A 22,851-nucleotide genomic window follows, 5' to 3' on the forward strand; every position below is an offset into this window, starting at 1 on the left:
GTAAAACCAAAATTAAAGTAAGTAATTTAGCCAATAACAGGAGAGCAAAAAATCCAAAAAGTATTAGAGGCAAATAGTCCAGTTGTTAAATGAACTAAATAGCTCCCTGACAGTAAAAATATGTTTTCGAAAGGATCCTTCTCTTTCCTGCAGTTAGGCGGCACAAATGGGCACTGATAGGGGGCACTGCTGGGCACTGATGGGTGGCACTAGTGGGCATTGATAGGTGACACAGATAGGCGGTACTGATGGGTGGCGTTGATAAGTGGCGCTGATGGGCACTGATGGGCGGCACTGATGGGCATTGATGGGCAGCATTTATGAGCAGGCACTAATGGGCACTGAAAGGCTGAAAGGCTGCACTGACTGGCATCACTAATGGGCACTGATTGGTGTCATTGATGGGCACTGATTGGCACTGATGGGCACTGATTGGTGGCACTAATGGGCACTGCTGGGGCTTTCCTGTCATCAGGGCACTGATCATCAGTGCCCTTTACAGAGATCTGGGTCGTGTCATGTCCTAGAAACACACCTAGAAACCCACGGGTGCATGAAAGTGGCCATTCTGGGGCACCGTCATATGGTGTCCTCCCAGAACGAGAGCCGCACTGCTCTTCTGTCATTTGATGGTGGGCGGTGGGCGGGTGGCAAGTGGTTAAATAGCTTTTTTAAAAACAGATGAAAATGTCCATGAATTGTCCGTTAGTAGTAATTGGTATTTTTTTTTCTATTATCACTTTTGTTTTAGTCCTACATAGTCCTGTTTTAGTCCTACATGTGCATCACTATACCCACTTCCAGCCCACGGATGTCATATGACGTCCTGGGCTTTGGGCGGGTATATCTGAATGATGCCTGTAGTTACAGACATCATTCAGATATTGCCGGTTTCAGCCAGCGAATCTCCTTACCATGATCAGAGATGCGGTGTGTCAGAGTGAGACACAGCACCACTGATCGGGCACGCGCCGGCATGTTATCCTGAAAGACGTCATATGACGTCCAGTCAGGATAACAGTTAGCAGTACAGTCAATGTTTATCTAGCGCTTCAAATGGAGTAATCCTTAGGGGTATAGTCTGTGGCTGTAATAGCTGGATGGTGATGTTTCCATAGGTTGGGTGGTTGGAAAATAAATTATTAGGGGTTAAAAAGGAAGGCAGCCATCCTTCAGCTTCCTTGCTCCTGGAGAAACACTGTGATCCATTCCAGCCAGCTGCCCAATCTTTTCCAGATATCCGGAACAGCAGTGGGACCCGCAGATCCATGTGGATTGCCAGGACTGCACTTTACTTTGACGAGCATGCATCTTCTATCGTCTTGTAGGTGTTTTTAATCTTATCCTATTAAAGTCATCATTTTAATGCTACACTCAGGTTGTCGCCTCCCCCTCCCTGTTTTTTCCTTACAAGTCCGGATAATAGAACCCCTGCCCTGATGTCATTCTCCTATAGGCCGGGCGGGAAGTGGTTAAACATGATTGGATGATGTAAATTAGCAGAGCTTTCCCTCATTTATTAAACTCTGGAGCAACTGCACTTACTTGACTTTAGTAAATCAGCACACATGTATTCTGACTTGCCAGCACTATCACCGTGAATTCATCTTGTCTGCCCAAGATTCAATGCACAGGGAAAAGGGTGAGATAGCAGTAAATCAACATAGTACCACAGGACAGGCTGTTGGGGGCAATATCCCCTAGGCAAAAATGAAGTTATGCTTTTGAGATGTACATTATATACTGTATGTAAATGATGAAGTGGCAGTTACTTCACAGAAAATCAAGACATTTTAGTAATGCTTTCTAATGTCATTACACATAATCAGACTAACCTTTCCTTCCTGTCCAATGCCATTTTCTTTTTTATGTTTCTCTTTAAGACATGACACCATTTTTCAAATGATCCTCACTACGGGGTGCTACTTTCACTGAATTGTTGACTCGTGTAATTCCCTCCTATTGTTTTCTTTTCCAAGCTTGATTTATTTTCAGCATTTGGGGACCCAACAACATCTCATGTACAAGAACTAGATTTTCAACTAATGGCACATTTTCAGAATATGTAAACTTCATATTGCATTGGTGACCATCTCAGCGTTTCCTCTTCTTGTCAGGGGAGTGAGTGGATATGCTCTTCATATTGCTGTCACTTGAAGTTTCCTGTATCTTCTTTTCTTTGGTCTCAATGGAGATGTTTTCCAGTAACCTGCACTGCTGTTACTGTGCTGCTGATCACCACAGGGCACATACGTTTTGTCTGTAGCCTCCTCTTCTATTTTTGTACTGCAATCTACATAATTCATTTGAATAGGAGTTGAATATTGTTTTCTTCTGTCCTCTCCAAATCTCTGAATCTAGTGGTCCTCTCTGAATCTCTTTCTTCATTACTCTCCAGCACAGTGGAAGTTTGTGAAATACATATCTGTTCTCAAATTTAAATGATGGTTACTTACATATTTACTTGACTTTAACATTTTCAGAGATTTATACTAACCTTGCTTTTGTTTTTTCCAGATAAGCCAACGTTCGAAGAGGCCCTCCTCTGCACAGACCAACACATGTATGTGGACACCTTGGGGCAGGAGGGGCCCCACATATCATAGCCTGCATAGAAACACAGTGCAGGAGAGACCCCCAGACCTCAGAAAGACCCTACATAGAGACATAGTGCAGAAGGGGCCCCCAGTCATTGCAACATGTTTTAGAAATTCCCTTCGAGGGAACCATTATTACACATTGTGGTGGGGTTTATTTTTTTTTAGTATAGCATACAGGTAAAATTATTTTGTTGTTACATCTGTTCTATGTCTATTTGCTTAGTACTAGTTCACACCAGATGCAGTTCCGTGCACTTTTTTTCTGCACTAAAAATGCATGCAGTGTTCACACCAGTGCAGTCAGTTTCCGGTACAGAAAAAAAAATAGCGTATGCTGCATTTTTTCTGCACAGAACTGTACTGGAACCTAGCAAATTGTATCAAAAACGCACTGGAACTGAGTATGGTGTGAACGGTCTGCAAAAACGTATCTGGAACGTATCCGGAGTGCATTTTTGTGGTGTGAACTGGCCCTAAAAATCCAAGAAAGTGCAGAAACTGATCAGAAACTGACTGCAACTGACTGGATTTTTGTGAACTAGAGCCATTGGAATACATGTAAAACACTGTGCATGCATTTTTAGTGTAGAAAAAAAGCACACGGAACTGCATCTGGTGTGAACTGGCCTTCAATGTATGTGAATTTTGGAGGTGTCCTCGTAAATTGGCATTTTACAATAAATGTTGCGCTTAAATAAATATATCAAAAGGAGTATGTAAAAAAAAAAAAAATATTATATATATATATATATATGTAGCGCTGGGATTTTTGCCATGTAATGCTATATAATAATGTAATGCTATTAGATTGGTATTTGGCTCCCTCTAGTGGCCAGAACATTTATAGTTCTTGTGACTTTGTCTGTTTACACATCAGAACATGCTGTAAAGCATATACAGGAAGTGACTTAAAGTTTTATCGGGAAAAGACTTACTTACCCACAGTGCCTCACCTACCCATGAGGCCAAGTGGAAGAACTGCATGCTGGGTAGTGAAATAAAAGGCTAAGCGCGGCCATGCTTGCTCTCTTCTTTCTGGGACGCGTGACCTGCCTGTAGGGACCTGTGTGGGAGTGTTTTCCGAAGAGCTGTTCGGCGCAGAACGAAGTGGATGCCACTGGAGAGGTGTTGGACACAGAGTTGCTAGAACAGCGTGTGACTGGGTCGGAGGATCCAGGAAGCCTGAAGGAGCCTGACAAGAATCATCGCTCATCTGAAGGAGCGGTGTGGTGTGTCGGAGCCCCGGGAATCGGTACTGAGATCACAGAAAAGCAGCAGTACCACTGTCCGGGCTTGGTGTGGTGAGAGGGCTGTTGCCCAGAATTTATATAAAGCACTTAACACAGTATAGACTAGTTTCACAGTGTTGCTGAGACCTGCAGTTCCACATAAGGGTCAAATTTAAATAGACTGTGTTAAACTAGGCTTCAAAGCCTGTACTCCACTATATATTGACTGACGGTCCCGGGGGAATTCTCACAAAAGGAAGTTATAAGTGTGTTGCATGACTGGAGTTGCGGTTATCCACTACTTTATGTTACTTTACCATCTGCTAACACTCGGAATACAAATACTGCAGTATAATGGCTAGCTGAAGAAAGAAGACAAGAGACTATACCACTCGCCTTGTGTTTTTGTTACATGCAAAGGACTTCATTGTGCCATAGAGGGAGCACTTGAGCATTTATACTGTGTTGTATTGAGTTTCTAGCACTAGATAGTGTGCTGCAAGTTTGGTGTGTGTTGCGTGGTCGCACTGGAAGTGGGAAGGTGCCCAGTGTCAAGGTCTTAACACCCTGAGCATTAGTCCCATTTGGAGACGCGCCCGCAGGGGTCATTTAGGTAACCCTTGAGTGATAATTATTTACATACACTTAGTTTATTATTATCTTAAGTCTGTGTACCAAAATTGCTGTTATCACTACTGTCTTAGACCAACCTTCAGTAAACTTACAGTTTGGTCAAAATATAACTGGTGTGAGTTTTGTTTTATTCTCAAGCAGGTGGAGATACAGACACCCAGGTAACTGTAGAGGTATAATATTTGTATATGGTTATTGTTGGGTTGTTTCCTTATTATTGAGTGTCACACCAAGACTGTTACACAGCTGCGTCAATTCATTGGGGGTTTAGAAGCAAAGTATAGGCCGATAAATTACCAAGACTGTTACACAGCTGAGCCAATTCATTGGGGGTTTAGAAGCAAAGTATAGGCCGATAAATTACCAGCAGCTCCTTAGGGGGTAAGTGCTACATATATATATATATATATATATATATATATATATATATATATATATATATATATATATATATATATACATATACATATACATATATATATATATATATATATATATATATATATATATATATATACACACATACATATATACATACATATACACACACACACACTTTTTTATTTTTGAGGTGAGGTGGGGGAGGATCTTGGGTGAGTTCCCTCACTCTTTTTCCTAGGACTTGACCCATGATAGATACCATATAAACAAGTGCTCAGTAAACATATTGGTTCATGTTTCACAATTGAAAAATACATGGTGAACATTTACACAGGGGATTTTTTTTAAATGAAGCATGATTGAATACTGCAAGTTTCGATGGAATAATGCATACCTTGCTTTATGAACGTTTTATTGACGAATGGCAAAAAAAAAAATGAAAAACGCTATGCGCTAGTTTACCGCTGATCTTAAAGTGGGAAATACCAGTTCATGAATTGAACCAACTGTGTGAAGATCCCCACACATTTACTTCCTGGAATCCTGTGACATGTATTCACTATTACTTGTGAGTAGGCACTGCTGTGTCACACATTTCTCAGAGCTTACCTTCTGAACTGCAGAAGTGCTGAGACAAGGAGTTTTGGGAAGTGGAGTTGGTACAGGAATCACTGCTTGCAGGCAGTAAGGTGCCATGGGATATGTAGTTTATAGAAATTGAAAGTAAACATTGGAGGAGAAACTGTAAAGCATGCACAGAATCCAAAAACTTATGGAATGACCAGCACAGAGGCAGCACTCACAACATGAAAGGGAATTTGTCATGTAAGCATATATTGGATTGTCAAATATAACTATTGATTGTATTGCTATTACAATGCTGATGTTATAAAATTAAAGTGTATGTTGTGACCATAGATTTTCTTTAAGTCTTCTTAAAAGAGCTACTCCCTGCCAAGTCATATTTAAAAAAAATGTTTTTACAATGCCACATGTCTCCCTTGGCAGTACTCGGCCCCCCCTTTCCATTGTTTGATCATTTGTCTATTACCAATTGAGAAATTTGATTTTCAAGATTTATCTGCCTTTGACTTCAAAGGGGTCAACATTAAAGTTCACAACATGTGATTTTTTTTTTTTTTTTTATGTTTTCCCTGAACATGCCTGCAAATAGAATACAAGCAGATTTACCTATCACTACTGCTAAGGTATCCCGTTTAACATTATAAGACCAAGAAGTGTGCAGTGAGGTGGCTATAAGACCATCAAAACTTAGCAACCTTCAAAGATGTCTGCAGGTTTGGCCCACTCACTGAGATGGATGGAACCTGAAAGTAAGATCTGAGACTGTTATTTTCTGTAACCTGTCATCTGTTTCAGGTACATTTTCACTCTTTTTTAATTGTGAGTGTGGGTTATATCACTGGTATTAATTCAAGAGATTTAAATTGCATATATAATTGGTTTCCTTGGGATGATTGAAAATGAACTTAAGATAAACAGTGCCAGACAATTGTAGATCCCTTAAAATCGGATTATAATTAAGAGCCTTCAAAGACAAGCATCACAACAAGCCTATTCAAAACATCATGTTTTTTTTTTTTAATTCACATAGTCAGTTTAATAGCCAGTCCTAGTAGGCTTTTTTCACTTTAGAACTTCTTCTTAATCCATATACAGTCAGGTCCATAAATATTGGGACATCGACACAATTCTAATCTCTATACACCACCACAATGGATTTGAAATGAAACGAACAAGATGTGCTTTAACTGAAGACTTTCAGCTTTAATCTGAGGGTATTTACATCCAAATCAGGTGAACAAGCGGGAACTGAAGACAGTTGCGGTAGAGGCCTGGCAGAGCATCACCAGGGATGAAACCCAGCGTCTGGTGATGTCTATGCGTTCCAGACTTCAGGCTGTAATTGACTGCAAAGGATTTGCAACCAAGTATTAAAAAGTGAAAGTTTGATGGATGATTGTTAATCTGTCCCATTACTTTTGGTCCCTTAAAAAGTGGGAGGCACATATACAAACTGTTGTAATTCCTACACCGTTCACCTGATTTGGATGTAAATACCCTCAAATTAAAGCTGAAAGTCTGCAGTTAAAGCACATCTTGATTGTTTCATTTCAAATCCATTGTGGTGGTGTATAGAGCCAAAAAGATTAGAATTGTGTTGATGTCCCAATATTTATGGACCTGACTGTAAGTCTATGGGAATGCAACAGCAGATGGAGAAAGTCAAATGCAGGTCTGTTACACCTGCAATGAGTTCGGAATTATCTTAGAAAAATCTCAAACTGATGAAAAAAGCATGTTGCAATTTGTCTATTGAAGTCTGTTAACAAAGGCTCTAAAGGGGATTTTCATTTTTATTACAATAATCATGACATGGTAAAGAATGGTTCTTACACTAACTTAACAGCTGGAACATTGAATGCAAGGTTCAGTTCTATATTTTTTTCACAGTCTCAATTTATAAATGAGTTTCTGCGTTCTGGGCCATTACGTGAACATAAGAGTGCCTTCAGGCAGATGATGATCCCACCATCAGATTACTACAAATTAGAAGATCACAGGTTAGCTTTAAGAGCTTCTGTAAATTTGCTTCAAACCTACTAAATGCTTTTCTAATGTTATTAAGACACAAGATAAGATTACACAATGTTCTTGGGTTCAGGACCTTAGTGTTACATGACACTAATATTTAACAAAGACCAGCTATAAAATGATAAAATACTGTACATAGTGTATGTAAATGATATATCTTGGTCTTGTCTATTGAAACTGAAAAAATAGAATTTTTACACTTGACTAAACTTGAAGAGATTTTGATATAAAATACTTTAAACCTGGATTCATTATGCATCCCTAGTTAGTTCCTTTTACATTTGTTAACATCAATTGTTATAGCACCTTGAACATACCAGTTAGCAATTTTACAAGATGGACATTTTTATCAATAGTAGAATATGGAATGCAAACATATGAAAGCAACTTTAAGGAGCCCCCGAAACTCACTTGACATTTACATCACAGATAAAGAGACCATGGTCAGTAAAATGGGGAATTATAAGTCAAAGAACAGCTGATATCCTTCACTAAGGATCTTGCTCATCTCAGCTCCATTGACCTTTTCTGTAGTACTGAAGAAGGTGTGAGTAATTCAGTATAGTCTGTCCAGAATTTTGATGGCTACTTATTGTGAGAAATCCTGTCATGACCTGTAGGCAAAATTATGAGTTTGGTGGTAGTAAGGAGGAAAAGTTATTGCGCCTTAAATTTCAATCAGTACATAGGCATCATTGTGTTGCTGCTATCACAGCACAGAAAGCAGCAAGAGAGTCATTTACATTGCTGACGAGATGGAATTACACTGAAATATGTGTTATATAAGTTCCTCGTTATGAAAAGAGAGAAATGGAACACTAGCTTATATATTGAACTGCTCCGAACTGCATGTATGAAATTGTTCCCATGTCAAACATAATGTAAAATAATTTCACAATAAATATAATGTACAGCATATATGTCATACTAGCAAAGCATTTTTTTTTTAGATTCTTTTACATTACAGAGGCCATTATAAAACATTGTAAAAATGCAAATATAGAGAGAGGATAGGTAAAATTGAAGCTGAAACTAACTACTGGCAAAATAAAACATGTAATGGCTGTGCATATAAATATCCATTGGCTGGCAAAACATATATTTCAAGAGCATTTAAAGTTAAATCATACCTACAGTGCCTTGAAAAAGTATTCACACCCCTTGAAATTTTCCACATTTTGTCATTTTACAACCAAAACTTAAATGTATTTTATTGTGATTTTATGTGATAGAACAACGCAACGTGGCATATAATTGTGAAGTGGAAGGAAAATGATAAATGGTTTTCAACATGTTTTACAAATAAATAGCTGAAAAGTGTGGCATGCATTGGTATTCAGCCCCCTTTACTCTGATACCCCTAGCTAAAATCTAGTGGAACCAACTGCCTTCAGAAGTCACCTAATTAGTAAATAGAGTCCACCTGTGTGTAATTTAATCTCAGTATAAATGATGCTGTTTTGTGAAGCCCTCAGAGGTTTGTTAGAGAACCTTAGTAAACAAACAGCATCGTGAAGGCCAAGACATACACCAGACAGGTCAGGGATAAAGTTGTGGAGAAGTTCAAAGCAGGGTTAGGTTATAAAAAAATATCCCAAGCTTTGAACATCTCACAGAGCACTGTTCAATTCAACATACGAAAATGGAAAGAGTATGGCACAACTGTAAACCTACCAAGACATGGCCATCTACCTAAACTGACAGGCCGGACAAGGAGAGCATTCATCAGAGTAGCAGCCAATAGGCCCATGATACCTCTGGAGGAGCTGCAGAGATCCACAGCTCGGGTGGGAGAATTTGTCCACAGGACAACTATTGGTTGTGCACTCCAGAAATCTTGAAGAATGGCAAGAAGAAAGCCCTTGTTAAAGGAAAGCCATAAGAAGTCCAGTTTGCAGTTTGTGAGAAGCCATGTGGGGGACACAGCAAACATGTGTAAGAAGGTGCTCTGGTCAGATCAGACCAAAATTAAACTTTTTGGCCTAAAAGCAAATCGCTATGTGTGTGGCGGAAAATTAACACTGCACATTACCCTGAACACACCATCCCCACCGTGAAACATGGTGGTGGCAGCATTATGTTGTGGGGATGCTTTTCCTCAGCAGGGACAGGGAAGCTGGTCAGAGCTGATTGGAAGATGGATGGAGCCAAATACAGGGCAATCTTAGCAGAAAACCTGTTAGAGTCTGCAAAAGACATGAGACTGGGGTTGAGGTTAACCTTCCAGCAGGACAATGACCCTAAACCTAAGCCAGAGCTACAATGAAAAGGTTTAGATCAAAGCATATTCATGTGTTAGGAAGGCCCAGTCAAAGTCCAGACCTAAATCCAATTGAGAATCTCTGGCAAGACTTGAAAATTGCTGTTCACACATGCTCTCCATCCAATCTGACAGGGCTTGAGCTATATTGCAAAGAAGAATGGGCAAAAATGTCACTTTCTAGATTTACAAAGCTGGTAGGGAATTACAGCTGTAATTGCAGCAAAAGGTGGTTCTACAAAGTATTGACTCACGGGGCTGGATACAAATGCACACCACACTTTTCACATATTAATTTGTAAAAGATTTTGGAAACCATTTATCATTTTTCCTTCCACTTCACAATTATGTGCTACTTTGTTTTGGTCTATCACATAAAGTCCCAATAAAATACATTTACATTTTTGGTTGTAACATGACAAAATGTGAAAATATCATGGGGTATGAATACTTTTTCAAGGCACTGTACCTAGGTGGATGCACTGCAGCGCTGGGCTGGGGGGGATCAGCTGGCTCAGGCTCTCAGTGGCTCACTGAGAGGCTAGGTCAAGTGTCGGTTCAGGCATCTGGGTGGATCCCAAACATATGGTTGCGATCTTTTCCCAGCCTGGACCGGCTCTCTGACATCAGAGAACTTTGACTCTGCTTCTCCTTTAACTCTCTGGTTGGAATTAAATGAGGCCTCTTACTTTGATTTGGCAGACATACACCAACTTTTTGGTATTCAAGAACATAATAAACCGCATTTCTTGCAGTCCGATTGAGAAGCCCTATGTAACCCCCTTCATAATGAAGGTAAAAAACCCTCAACTCCCGAACACAGTTTTGCAACTTTAACATGTGTTAGTAAAACTGTACATTATATTGAAACTACTTAGTGTATCAAAGGGAATTATACCTTGTTTTTTTTTACATTTAGTTGTACATTTTTTACCATTATCATGAACCCTCAGAAAGAAAAAACAAAAATAGGTTTTTCTACTCCTGACTTTCATTGCAGTTCTACATATGGGTATATTATTTGTTACTTGCCTGTATTAGGGTCAATAAATAAAAGCATACACTTGTCTGTTTTTTTAATTCTGACTCTATAAAAGTTTTTCTTAATTCCTACCCAATATACACTGACATTTGACCCTAGGCCTAACCTGGATCAAGCCTTGACCTAGCTATTATATCTTTATTTATTATGATTTCTTTTTTTTTTTTTTTTTTACATTTTAAATTTTTTTTTCATGTTTACATTCTTCTCCTCGGGTTAGGAGAAACAGATACAATGTACCTTGTTTTCCATTCAGTGGAGAAAAAATACAGGGGAAGGTTTTACAGTGAGTGATCACTAAGCCTAGGTTCACACTGCACAGTGTATGTGATTCGCATAGGAATCGCACCGCATTCCTGTGCAAAATCACATGCGATTCTGTGTGGTGCGATTTGAACCATTCACTTTGAAAGGCTCGAATTTCACCGCATTCGCATGAAAGAGTAGCAGGCAGCTATTTTTAATTTTTTTTTGGTAGCGCTGGAGCTGGATTGCATTGATGTTTACACCCATGCCATCTGGTTCAGACAGATGCACTGCATTTTGCGACCTGCTTTTTGGGATGTCATTAACTTTTCATTAACATGTGCAGCATATTGCACAAACACAGTATGATTGCTATGCAGTGAGAGGAACGCACTGGAATCGCTGTGTTTCCCACACCGAATCAATGTGAGCAAGGGTTAAGGCTAGGTTTACTTCTATGTGGGTGATTACCTGTTCCCACAGCCGCAACCACCCACACAGAAAAATGCAGAAGCAGTGTGTGGGTGCTGATAATGGTAATGGCATAAAATAAAAATGAATTAAAAAATAAAAAACTGCGCTTGGACAAAGAAATAGAAATGAAAGCTGCGGTTATAAGTGAGGCACACCAATACAGAAAATAAAAACAATAAAAAACGCGCTATGAAGTTATGTCAAGGTGTATAGTCCTATGCAAAAAAAAAGTCCAACAATCATAAATCATAGATGAGTGACGTGAAATTCCTCAATAATTCAAATCTTGTAAGGTGAAAATTTTGATGAACACATCTATAAGGTGAAGCGCTTACCAGAAGTAAGCCAAAAACGGGCGAGTGGCTTAAAACCCAGCCTGGGCCTTTGGAGAACGATCCCAATGGAGCAGGAAGGTCACACTCGTACCGTGTGTACAGATCCCCCAAGGATTATCCAAAAATATATAACAAAGAACACAGCATAATACTGATAACAAGACAAATTCAAAAGAAAAAAGGTAGTGCAACACTCCACAGGACAAAATCATAGGTAATCATAAACAACATCCAGTGTCTCAAACACACAAAGGATCGTTAAGTGAGTGCCATGCAAACATGCAAAATATTGAAATTTCCCTGGATGAAAAGATATATATTCTAATCGAAAGGGAAATGGGACTTTAAATGAAGCTGCTGGACTGCGGAGGTGATGATATAAATATACAATTTTATTTATAACAAAGTAAATATGGTAGTTTTCATATATACATAAAAGCACCAGGTATAGATACAGTGATACAAAGTATATAAATATAGACATAAATAAAGATAAATTCATGAGGTTAATGAATAATATATGACAGCAATCTGGCCTTAAAATACTAGACACAGCATGCCCGGCATCTGTGTTAATAATCACATAAAGGAATCTACAAATGTTGGGTTCATGTTATAACATCGTCAAAGCGTAATATGTGTCTCTGCAGCATCCAATAGCTCTACGCGTTTCGTGGAATTGTCTCCACTCGTCAGGAGCAGATGCAACAGGTTCCTGTAGATTAAATGTTTATGGTGAAACCACATTATGTATAAGAGTAAAGAATATTATTTATAATACCTGTCTCGCTCGCCCCTCATCGCTCCCACTGCCGGGACTGGTGAGTGTATTTGGTTAATTTTCTATAAATAATATTCTTTACTCTTATACATAATGTGGTTTCACCATAAACATTTAATCTACAGGAACCTGTTGCATCTGCTCCTGACGAGTGGAGACAATTCCACGAAACGCGTAGAGCTATTGGATGCTGCAGAGACACATACTATGCTTTGACGATGTTATAACATGAACCCAACATTTGTAGATTCCTTTATGTGATTATTAACACAGATGCCGGGCATGCTGTGTCTAGTATTTTAAGGCCAGATTGCTGTCATATATTATTCATTAACCTCATGAATTTATCTTTATTTATGTCTATATTTATATACTTTGTATCACTGTATCTATACCTGGTGCTTTTATGTATATATGAAAACTACCATATTTACTTTGTTATAAATAAAATTGTATATTTATATCATCACCTCCGCAGTCCAGCCGCTTCATTTAAAGTCCCATTTCCCTTTCGATTAGATTCAATTTAGGGATGGAGGTGCTTCCCCGCACCTCATTTAAAGTCCCAAACCTTCCCCCTTCTCTTTTTTACGAAAAAATATATATTAAACCTTCCAAATAATCTGCTTACCAGATATTTAAAGGCAAGTGAGCATATAACCATCCCCAAGATGAGCGGTATAAAAAAAGTTTCCTCTGGGTGCAACAAGCCACTTGTAGAAACTGCTTACCAGATGTCAAACTAATGTATGCAGATTCACACAGCTGAAATCTAAACACCACAAGGAGTGACACAGAGTATGGAGTTCCAGCGAGCCTTGTGAAAATCCTGCTTACCAGATGTCAGATGTGAGTAAGCAGACTGGCACAAACACAGACCGAAATCCCGGCAAGAACAGCATGGATACGTCCTGGAATACTTGACCCGAGCTCAGCAGTGCATATTGTATGAAAAGAATGGCCAATAGTGTGATACTGTATGTAACTGGGGTTTATTAAATAAAATAACACTTACAATATAGACGAAAGATAAAAAGCGATGCCGGCCGGCACTAAAACAAGCTCCCGTCCTCAACAGGGCGACGTGGTGACGTCAGCACGTCTTCCCAGACGCGTTTCGTCATATGTTGACGTTTTCAATGGGGAACGGGCAGCGTGCTGAGCCACCACTACTTATGCGCACACCAAGCCTCGCTCTGAGTCCCGCTATGGGAATCACAGAGCGCCATCTTGAATGAGGGCACTAACAATACTGACTGAAGGAAAGATAAGGGAAGGAGCCAGATAGTGTAGAAAAGCCACCAGACTCCCATCCTTATAATCTAAGAAGCCAGGCACAAATATAAAAACATCGAGTGACTAGCATATCAAAAAATATTATAAAAAATATATATAAAACGTTACCATTACATGTTTTGCACTGTAATAGGAGGACCTCATTAGATGCCGGTCCACACATGTTCAGACACACCATTGATTATGGCCATAAACATTAGCTTGTATATTGAATTCGGACCAATTCATACTTATAAGGAGAGCAATGTAAAGTGTTAAAAACTAAAACTAAAAATTATCACTATAAATAGGTATAATGTCAGACATATCAAAACAATAGGATACCTCTACAAAATAAATTAATACTGAAATAGAAATGGGAATAGAATCACTCCTCAAATGCAAGAGCCATTAGGCCCCCTAGAGGCCGTGGGCAAGATCACTGCTCACATACCCCCATTGGGCCGGCCTTAACTCGTACAAGAAAGGAGAAAAAAAAAAAGGTACAAAATAAGAGAGGCAATGTAGGCAAATCCTTCCCATACCACATGTTTGCCCGGAAAGATAACCTCTTGTTTAAAGAATATTAAATATAACAGAAATATCCTAAAAGATAATTTGTATGGTAGAACCTATATCACAAATTTGACCAGGAGGATAACCTCACAGAGAACAAAAATCCATAGGAAAAAACTGTATTACAAAAATATGATATATTCTATTACACTAATCCTGGTACCTCCAATATACACCAATATTCAGGAATTGTCAATAAAAGCATTGACATCCACATCTATATTTAGTCCATGGGGCGTGTAGCTTATGAATGGTAATGGCATGCCGCATGCACTTGAAATCGCACCTGCACTGTGAACCTCACTGCACTTGCTATTCCCGTGTGGGCTGTGATTCCAAAAATGGTGCAGGTAACTTTTCCCTGCATTTCAGGAGGCAGGGCAGCCCATTCAAATGAATGGGCTGCCGTGCTTGTGCAAAACAGGGGTGCAGAGCCTGATAGGTATGAATCTAGGCTAAGATGGCCAATCATTGCAATCATGTGATGTGATGTCAAGCCCCCTGGCTCCCGATCATTAGTACAAGGATCAGTTTCTGAGCTGGGGGAGCACTATGAAGCATGCTTCTAGCACAAACATAGAAGTGCATACCTGTATATGCAGCTCCTTGGAAGAAGGCCCATCTCTGTGATTCCACATATATGCATACCGCCAGTATCAATGGATTCAAGAACAGGCTTATGTCATCACTGCTGTGAGTCAGTTCTCTATTTATCAACCGTATAACAGGGTTATGTTCATGGAAACTTTGTATGTCTATGTTCAAATTGCTACTGGATGAGCAAATTGTGATTGTCACTGAACGTAGGGTTGGTTGAATACAAATGTCTTTTTTAATACAGATGTATAGAGCATGTCATACAGCCTGCACTTGCTCTGCATCTCTGACTCCAAATGACGGGCGTTTTTTCCCTGAAGTTAAGAAATACAGCAAAACATGTAGGGTTATGGCAAATGGGAACCTTTAGTTAGAAAGCAGTACTGAGAGAGGACATTTTATTAAAGCAAAAGCAATGGAAATTAGGACTGAAGGAGCAAACAGAGACAGAGTCCTGATCTCAGTTATGTTACAAAAACAACAGAAAAGATGGTTAGGAGAAAATATAGTGAGAGGATTTAGACAAAAACTTAGAAGATAAAAACCTCAATATAAGGACAGAATAGAATGAAAGAGATGTTTATTGAATGGGTTGAGTTTTTTTGTAATCCTATGTACACACGATCGAACTTTCCGCCAACAAAACCGTGGATTTTTGTTCGAAGGTTGTTGGCTCAAACTTGTCTTGCATACACACGGTCACACAAATGTTGGCCAACAATTACAAACGTAGTGACGTACTAGACGTACTACGCGGTTTTTCAGCTCTTTAGCGCCACCCTTTGGGCTCTTTCTGCTAATTTCGTGTTAGTAGAAGTTAGGTCAATGTTGATTTGCGCTTTTCTTTTTGCTTTTTTTATTTTGTGCTATTATTATTATTATTCTTGATATCACTTGAAAAAAAATGCCTTTGAAAATTTGTTTGCAATAACTCCATCAGTATCACCAGCAAAGCAGCTTCATTATTATCCCATTAAAGAAGAGGAGAATTGTGCGGTGCATTTGGAGATTTCCTAATTTGCCACATCACGAATGTTAATTCTCCATTACGAACGCTAGTTTACAAGACCGTCCGCTTCTGCTTCCGAGCATGCGTGGACTTTTGTGCGACGGACTTGTGTACACACGATCAGACTTTCCGACAACAAAGTTTTGTTGGCAGAAAATTTGAGAACCTGCTAGCCAACATTTGTTGGCAGAAAGTCCGACAGCAAATGTTCGATGGAGCATACACAGGGTTGGACTTTCCGACAACAAGCTTACATCCAACATTTCCCGTTGGAAAATCCGACCGTGTGAATGGGGCATTAGGCTTCCTAAGTGATGAGCATGTGAGAAGGGAATTAACCACTTGACAACCGCCTCACGCCGATGTACGTCGGCAAGGTGGCACGGACAGCCAGAATCACGTACATACACGTGATCTGCCTTCCGCGGGCGGTCCGATCGGACCCCCCCCAGTGCCAGAGGCGGTCGCCATCTCTTACTGGGCGATGAGAGGTGAGGGGGAGGCCATCCATTCGTGGCCACCCCCTCCCGATTGCTCCTGGCGATTGAAAATCCTTCCTGTGTCTCTGTAATGTAAACAGAGGCACAGGAAGTGATGTCATCCCTCCTCAACCGTTGTCTTGCCGAATAAGTTCCTTCGGCGGATAGGTTCCCCCCCTGTACTGCGCAGGCGCAGCGCCTGCGCAGTACGTACTACTGTCGGCCGCCGGAGATAGCCGAAGCTCAAACGCTTCAATCAGCTGTACACGGCGCCTGCGCTCTGGGTCCAGGTTCCTTCCCCACTATCCAAGTGGACCTAGAGGGGGAATCTAAAAGTGCCGAGCGCAGCGAGGCCGTGCCCGAAGCGTGGCGAGCGAAGCGAGCCCGCGAGGGGCCCTCTTACAGGCGCCGTGTACAGCTGATTTTCAGCTGTTCCGCTTCGGCTATTTCCGCCGGCTTCTACTGCGCATGCGCAGTAGAGGGGGGAACTAATCCGCCGAGCGGAACTTTCTCGGCAGAACACCGGTCTTTTTGATCCGGCGCTGAGGAGAGAAGACATCCAAGTAAGTGCACCAACACTACACTGTCAGTAGAACACGCTAGGCACACTTTTCACCCCCCTTCACCCCCCGATCACCTCCCTGTACCCCCTGTCACACTGACACCAATAGCAGTTTTTTTTTTTTTGCATTGGTGTCAGTTTGTGACAGTTATAAGTGTTAGGGCAGTTAGGTTAGCCCCCTTTAGGTCTGGGGTACCCCCCTTTAGGTCCAGGGTACCCCCCTAACCTCCAGTAATAAAGGTTAACCCCTTGATCACCCCCCGTCACCAGTGTCACTAAGCGATCGTTTTTCTGATCGCTGTATTAGTGGCACAGGTGACACTAGTTAGGGAGGTAAGTATATAGGTTCGCTGTCAGTGTTTTATAGCGACAGGGACCCCCATATACTACCTGCTAAAGGTTTTAACCCCCTAATTGCCCCCTAGTTAACCCTTTCACCAGCGATCACCGTATAATTGTTACGGGTGACGCTGGTTAGTTGGTTTGTTTATTATGGTTTATTATAGTTTTAGGGCACCCGCCGTTTATTACCTTATACAGTTTTAACCCCCTAATTGCCCGGCGGCGATATAAGTTAAGTTTTTAGGGTCAGATAAGGTCTGCGTCGCCCCAGGCAGCGTCAGGTTAGTGCCAGTACCGCTAACACTCACGCACGCAGCATACACCTCCCTTAGTGCTATAGTATCTGAGCGGATCGATATCTGATCCAATCAGATCTATACTCCCCAGCAGTTTAGGGTTCTCATAAACACAGTGTTAGCGGGATCAGCCCAGATACCTGTTAGCACCTGCGTTTTGCCCCTCGGCCCAGCCCAGCCCACCCAAGTGCAGTATCGATCGATCACTGACACTTACAAAACACTAAGCACACATAACTGCAGCGTTTTCAGAGTCAGGCCTGATCCCTGCGATCGCTAACAGTTTTTTGGTAGCGTTTTGATACAGTCGCTGACAGTCAGGAACTTTTTTGCCTGTGAGTCTCACTAGTGTACCCCTAAATTTAGAGCCCAAAATGGCAAATCGAAGGTACACCAATGAAGAGGCCTACATGTTTCTGAGAATGACAGATAGTGAAGAGGAAGTCACTCTTCTGTCAGATTCAGGCTCAGAATACGATCCTGTAGAGGACAGCGGTTCCATGACAGATAGCTCTGACGACGGAGTTGTGGTCCCTGCTAAGGTCAGGCGTACCAGACCCCAATCTTCTTCTGCCCTTGAAGTGCAAGAACCGCAGGGCTCTCGTATGGAGCAGAGAAGTACTAGTACCGCTATTCCTTCTGGTGAACTGGCAAGCACCAGCGGCCTAGTACACCCTGGTCGTACATCCAGCACTGCAATAACACTTGGTGACGTGACGAGTCCCATAAGTGCAGTTCAAGCTGGCGAGGTGGCAAGCACAAGTAGTGTTCCGCTGCCACCAAGAAGACAAAGACAGGCCCATCGTGCCCATAGTGCCCTTCCTGCTGCATTTGCCAATCCGAATTGTGAACCCACCACTTCTGCAGCACCCATACTTCCCCCTTTCACTGGCCAACCCGGAATTCAGGTGGAAACAGTTGATTTTACGCCACTGGATTTTTATTCACTGTTTTTTACCGAAGATCTCTATAGATCTATTGTGGACCAAAGCAATTTATACGCTGGTCAACACATCGCCGCTAATCCCCAGTCCTCCCTTGCCAGAGATTGGAGACCAATTACGGTCTCCGAATTTAAGATCTTTCTGGGCCTTTCCCTCAACATGGGCTTGAATAAAAAGAGTAAGTTGCAGTCATATTGGTCCACTGACCCAATTTACCACGTGCCCGTGTTCTCTGCTTCCATGGCCAGGGCACGATATGAGCAGATTTTGCGGTTCATGCACTTCAACGACAATGAACTCTGTCGTCATTATTGTTAGGTCATGTTCATGATTTTTATACAGATTTTTCAATAAATATTAATAATTTTTTTAAAAAACATTCTACTATCTTCATACCTTTATTAGAGGTGACCCTATATTAAAGTCCCGTTAGAGGAGTTGCGGAGTGCCCTTTGGTCCTGTTCAACAACAATGAACTCTGTCGTCCTCGTGGAGACCCTGGATACGATCGGCTCTACAAAATTCGGCCCCTCGTAAACCACTTCAACCAACGTTTTGCAGACTTGTTTACTCCCCATCAAGTTGTCTGCATTGATGAGTCCCTGATTAAATTTTCTGGCCGCTTGTCATTCAAACAGTACCTTCCCAGCAAGCGTGCCAGATACGGGGTCAAGATGTATAAGCTCTGTGACAGGGTCACAGGCTATACATGTAGTTTTATGGTTTACGAGGGCAAAGATAGTCATGTAGAGCCGACAAACTGCCCTGACTACATAGGAAGCACTGGCAAGATAGTGTGGGACTTGGTGTCACCCTTATTCAGAAAGGGGTACCACTTGTACGTGGACAATTATTACACGAGCGTGCCACTTTTTAGTCACTTGTTTGATCAGCAGATTGGAGCATGTGGCACCGTGCGACCTAATCGCCGGGGCTTTCCTCAGCGGCTTGTAGATTCCCGTCTTAGGCTGGGGGAGAGAGCCTGCTTGAAGTGTAATAACTTGCTCGCTATGAAGTGGAGGGATAAGAAGAATGTTTTCGTTCTCACCTCCCTTCATGCAGACACGACGACCCAAATTACTACGGCGACTGGTGTTGTGGAGAAACCCCTCTGTGTCCATGAATATAACCAAAATATGGGAGGGGTGGACCTCAACGACCAGTTGTTGGCGCCGTACCTAGTTGCCCGTAAGGCCAGACGCTGGTACAAAAAAGTGTCTGTTTATTTATTTCAATTGGCTTTGCTGAACGCTCATGTGCTATACAGAGCTTCAGGACGGACTGGATCCTTCCTTAAATTCCAGGAAGAGATCATCAGAGCCCTTCTGTATCCAGACGGTGCTCCACCTCACCATCCCCAACCAAATGCAGTAGGCCGGCTGCATGAGAAGCATTTTCCTTATGCCCTCCCGAGTACCCCTACCCAACGTGCCCCCCAAAAAAGATGTCGTATCTGTAACAAGCGCGGATTTAGGCGTGACACCCGGGGTTATTGTCCCTCCTGTCCTGGCAATCCTGGTCTTTGCATGGGTGAATGTTTTGAACGCTACCATACACTAGTTGAGTATTAGCGTAGGGTACAGCACTGCACAGACTAGGACACACTTTCACAGGGTCTCCAAAGATGCCATCGCATTTTGAGAGACCCAAACCTGGTACCAGTTACAAAAGTTAAAGTTACTAAAAAAAGTGTAGAAAAAAAAAAATAAAAACACAAAAAAATATAAAATAAAAAAAACAAAAATAGTTGTTGTTTTATTGTTCTCTCTCTCTCTATTCTCTCTCCATTGTTCTGCTCTTTTTTACTGTATTCTATTCTGCAATGTTTTATTGTTATTATGTTTTACCATGTTTGCTTTTCAGATATGCAATTTTTTTATACTTTACTGTTTACTGTGTTTTGTTTGTAATCATTTTATTGTTTTCAGGTACGCCATTCAGCTGCAGAGCGGATTTATTTATCTTGACAGCAACAGCGTTTGCTCCCACGATACATAAAGCCATGACTCCAGCGCTGTCGGAGGTGATTTCACCACCACAGTTACATACTTCAGCATATATGCCGAAGCGTGGGGGCAGCAGTGGGTGGAGGAGCGATTTGCTCCTGCCTTTTGTGGGAGGATGCCCCCATGCTTCGGCATATATATTTTAGGCACAGGTTGCGTTAAATGTTTTATTTTTTACTATGTTTTTTTTTGTATTTGCTTTGAAGGTATGGTAAGTCTTACTGTTATACTGTAATGTTACTTTGTTTTATTGTTAACCATCATTTGCTTAGCAGGTACGCCATTCAGTTGCAGCGCAGATTTATTTATCTTGACAGCAACAGCGTTTGCTCCCACGATATATAAAGCCGTGACTCCAGCGCTGTCGGAGGTGATTTCACCACCACAGTTACATACTACAGCATATATGCCAAAGCGTGGGGGCAGCAGTGGGTGGAGGAGCGATTTGCTCCTGCCTTTTGTGGGAGGATGCCCCCATGCTTCGGCATATATATATTTTAGGTAGGCACAGGTTGCGTTAAATGTTTTATTTTTTACTATGTTTTTTTGTATTTGCTTAGCAGGTATGGTAAGTATTACTGTTATACTGTAATGTTACTTTGTTTTTTGGTTAACCATCATTTGCTTAGCAGGTACGCCATTCAGTTGCAGCGCGGATTTATTTATCTTGACAGCAACAGCGTTTGCTCCCACGATATATAAAGCTGTGACTCCAGCGCTGTCGGAGGTGATTTCCCCACCACAGTTACATACTTCAGCATATATGCCGAAGTGTGGGGGCAGCAGTGGGTGGAGGAGCGATTTGCTCCTGCCTTTTGCGGGAGGATGCCCCCATGCTTCGGCATATATAAATGGTGCATGTATGCCCATCATTAGAAGTGGGTGGATGAAGGGAGGTATTCTAATGGTGGGCATACCCACCGATCAATATCTTTTTTTCGTTCAGCCCACAGGCTGCATGAAAAAAAAGTTTACAATATATGCCCAACAAGGACCAGCAACGTACTGGTATGTTGCTGGACTTTGAGTGGTTATACCAGAATGATGCCTGCAGGTTTAGGTATCATCTTGGTATCATTCTTTTCAGCCAGTGGTCGGCTTTCATGTAAAAGCAATCCTAGTGGCTAATTAGCCTCTAGACTGCTTTTACAAGCAGTGGGAGGGAATGCCCCCCCGCCGTCTTCCATGTTTTTCTCTGACTCTCCTGTCCCAACAGGGAACCTGAAAATGCAGCTGGTGATTCGGCTAGCTGACCATAGAGCTGATCAGAGACGAGAATGGCTCCAAACATCTCTATGGCCTAAGAAACCGGAAGCTACGAGCATTTCATGACTTGGATTTCGCCGGATGTAAACAGCGCCATTGGGAAATTGGGAAAGCATTTTATCACACCAATCTTGGTGTGGTCAGATGCTTTGAGGGCAGAGGAGAGATCTAGGGTCTAATAGACCCCAATTTTTTAAAAAAAGAGTACCTGTCACTACCTATTGCTATCATAGGGGATAATTACATTCCCTGAGATAACAATAAAAATGATTAAAAAACATAAAAATGAAAGGAACAGTTTAAAAATAAGATAAAAAAATCAAAAAAATAATAAAGAAAAAAAAAAAAAAAAAAAGCACCCCTGTCACCCCCTGCTCTCGCGCAAAGGCGAACGCAAGCGTCGGTCTGGCGTCAAATGTAAACAGCAATTGCACCATGCATGTGAGGTATCACCGCGAAGGTCAGGTCAAGAGCAGTAATTTTAGCAGTAGACCTCCTCTGTAAATCTAAAGTGGTAACCTGTAAAGGCTTTTAAAGGCTTTTAAAAATGTATTTAGTTTGTCGCCACTGCACGTTTGTGCGCAGTTTTAAAGCATGTCATGTTTGGTATCCATGTACTCGGCCTAAGATCATCTTTTTTATTTCATCAAACATTTTGGCAATATAGTGTGTTTTAGTGCATTAAAATTTAAAAAAGTGTGTTTTTTCCCCAAAAAATGCGTTTGAAAAATCGCTGCGCAATTACTGTGTGAAAAAAAAAAATGAAACACCCACCATTTTAATCTGTAGGGCATTTGCTTTAAAAAAAATATATAATGTTTGGGGGTTCAAAGTAATTTTCTTGCAAAAAAAAATAATTTTTTCATGTAAACAAAAAGTGTCAGAAAGGGCTTCAAGTGGTT

The sequence above is a fragment of the Aquarana catesbeiana genome, linkage group LG09 (assembly GCF_042186555.1).
Source record: "Aquarana catesbeiana isolate 2022-GZ linkage group LG09, ASM4218655v1, whole genome shotgun sequence".
In the NCBI taxonomy this organism is placed as follows: domain Eukaryota; kingdom Metazoa; phylum Chordata; class Amphibia; order Anura; family Ranidae; genus Aquarana; species Aquarana catesbeiana.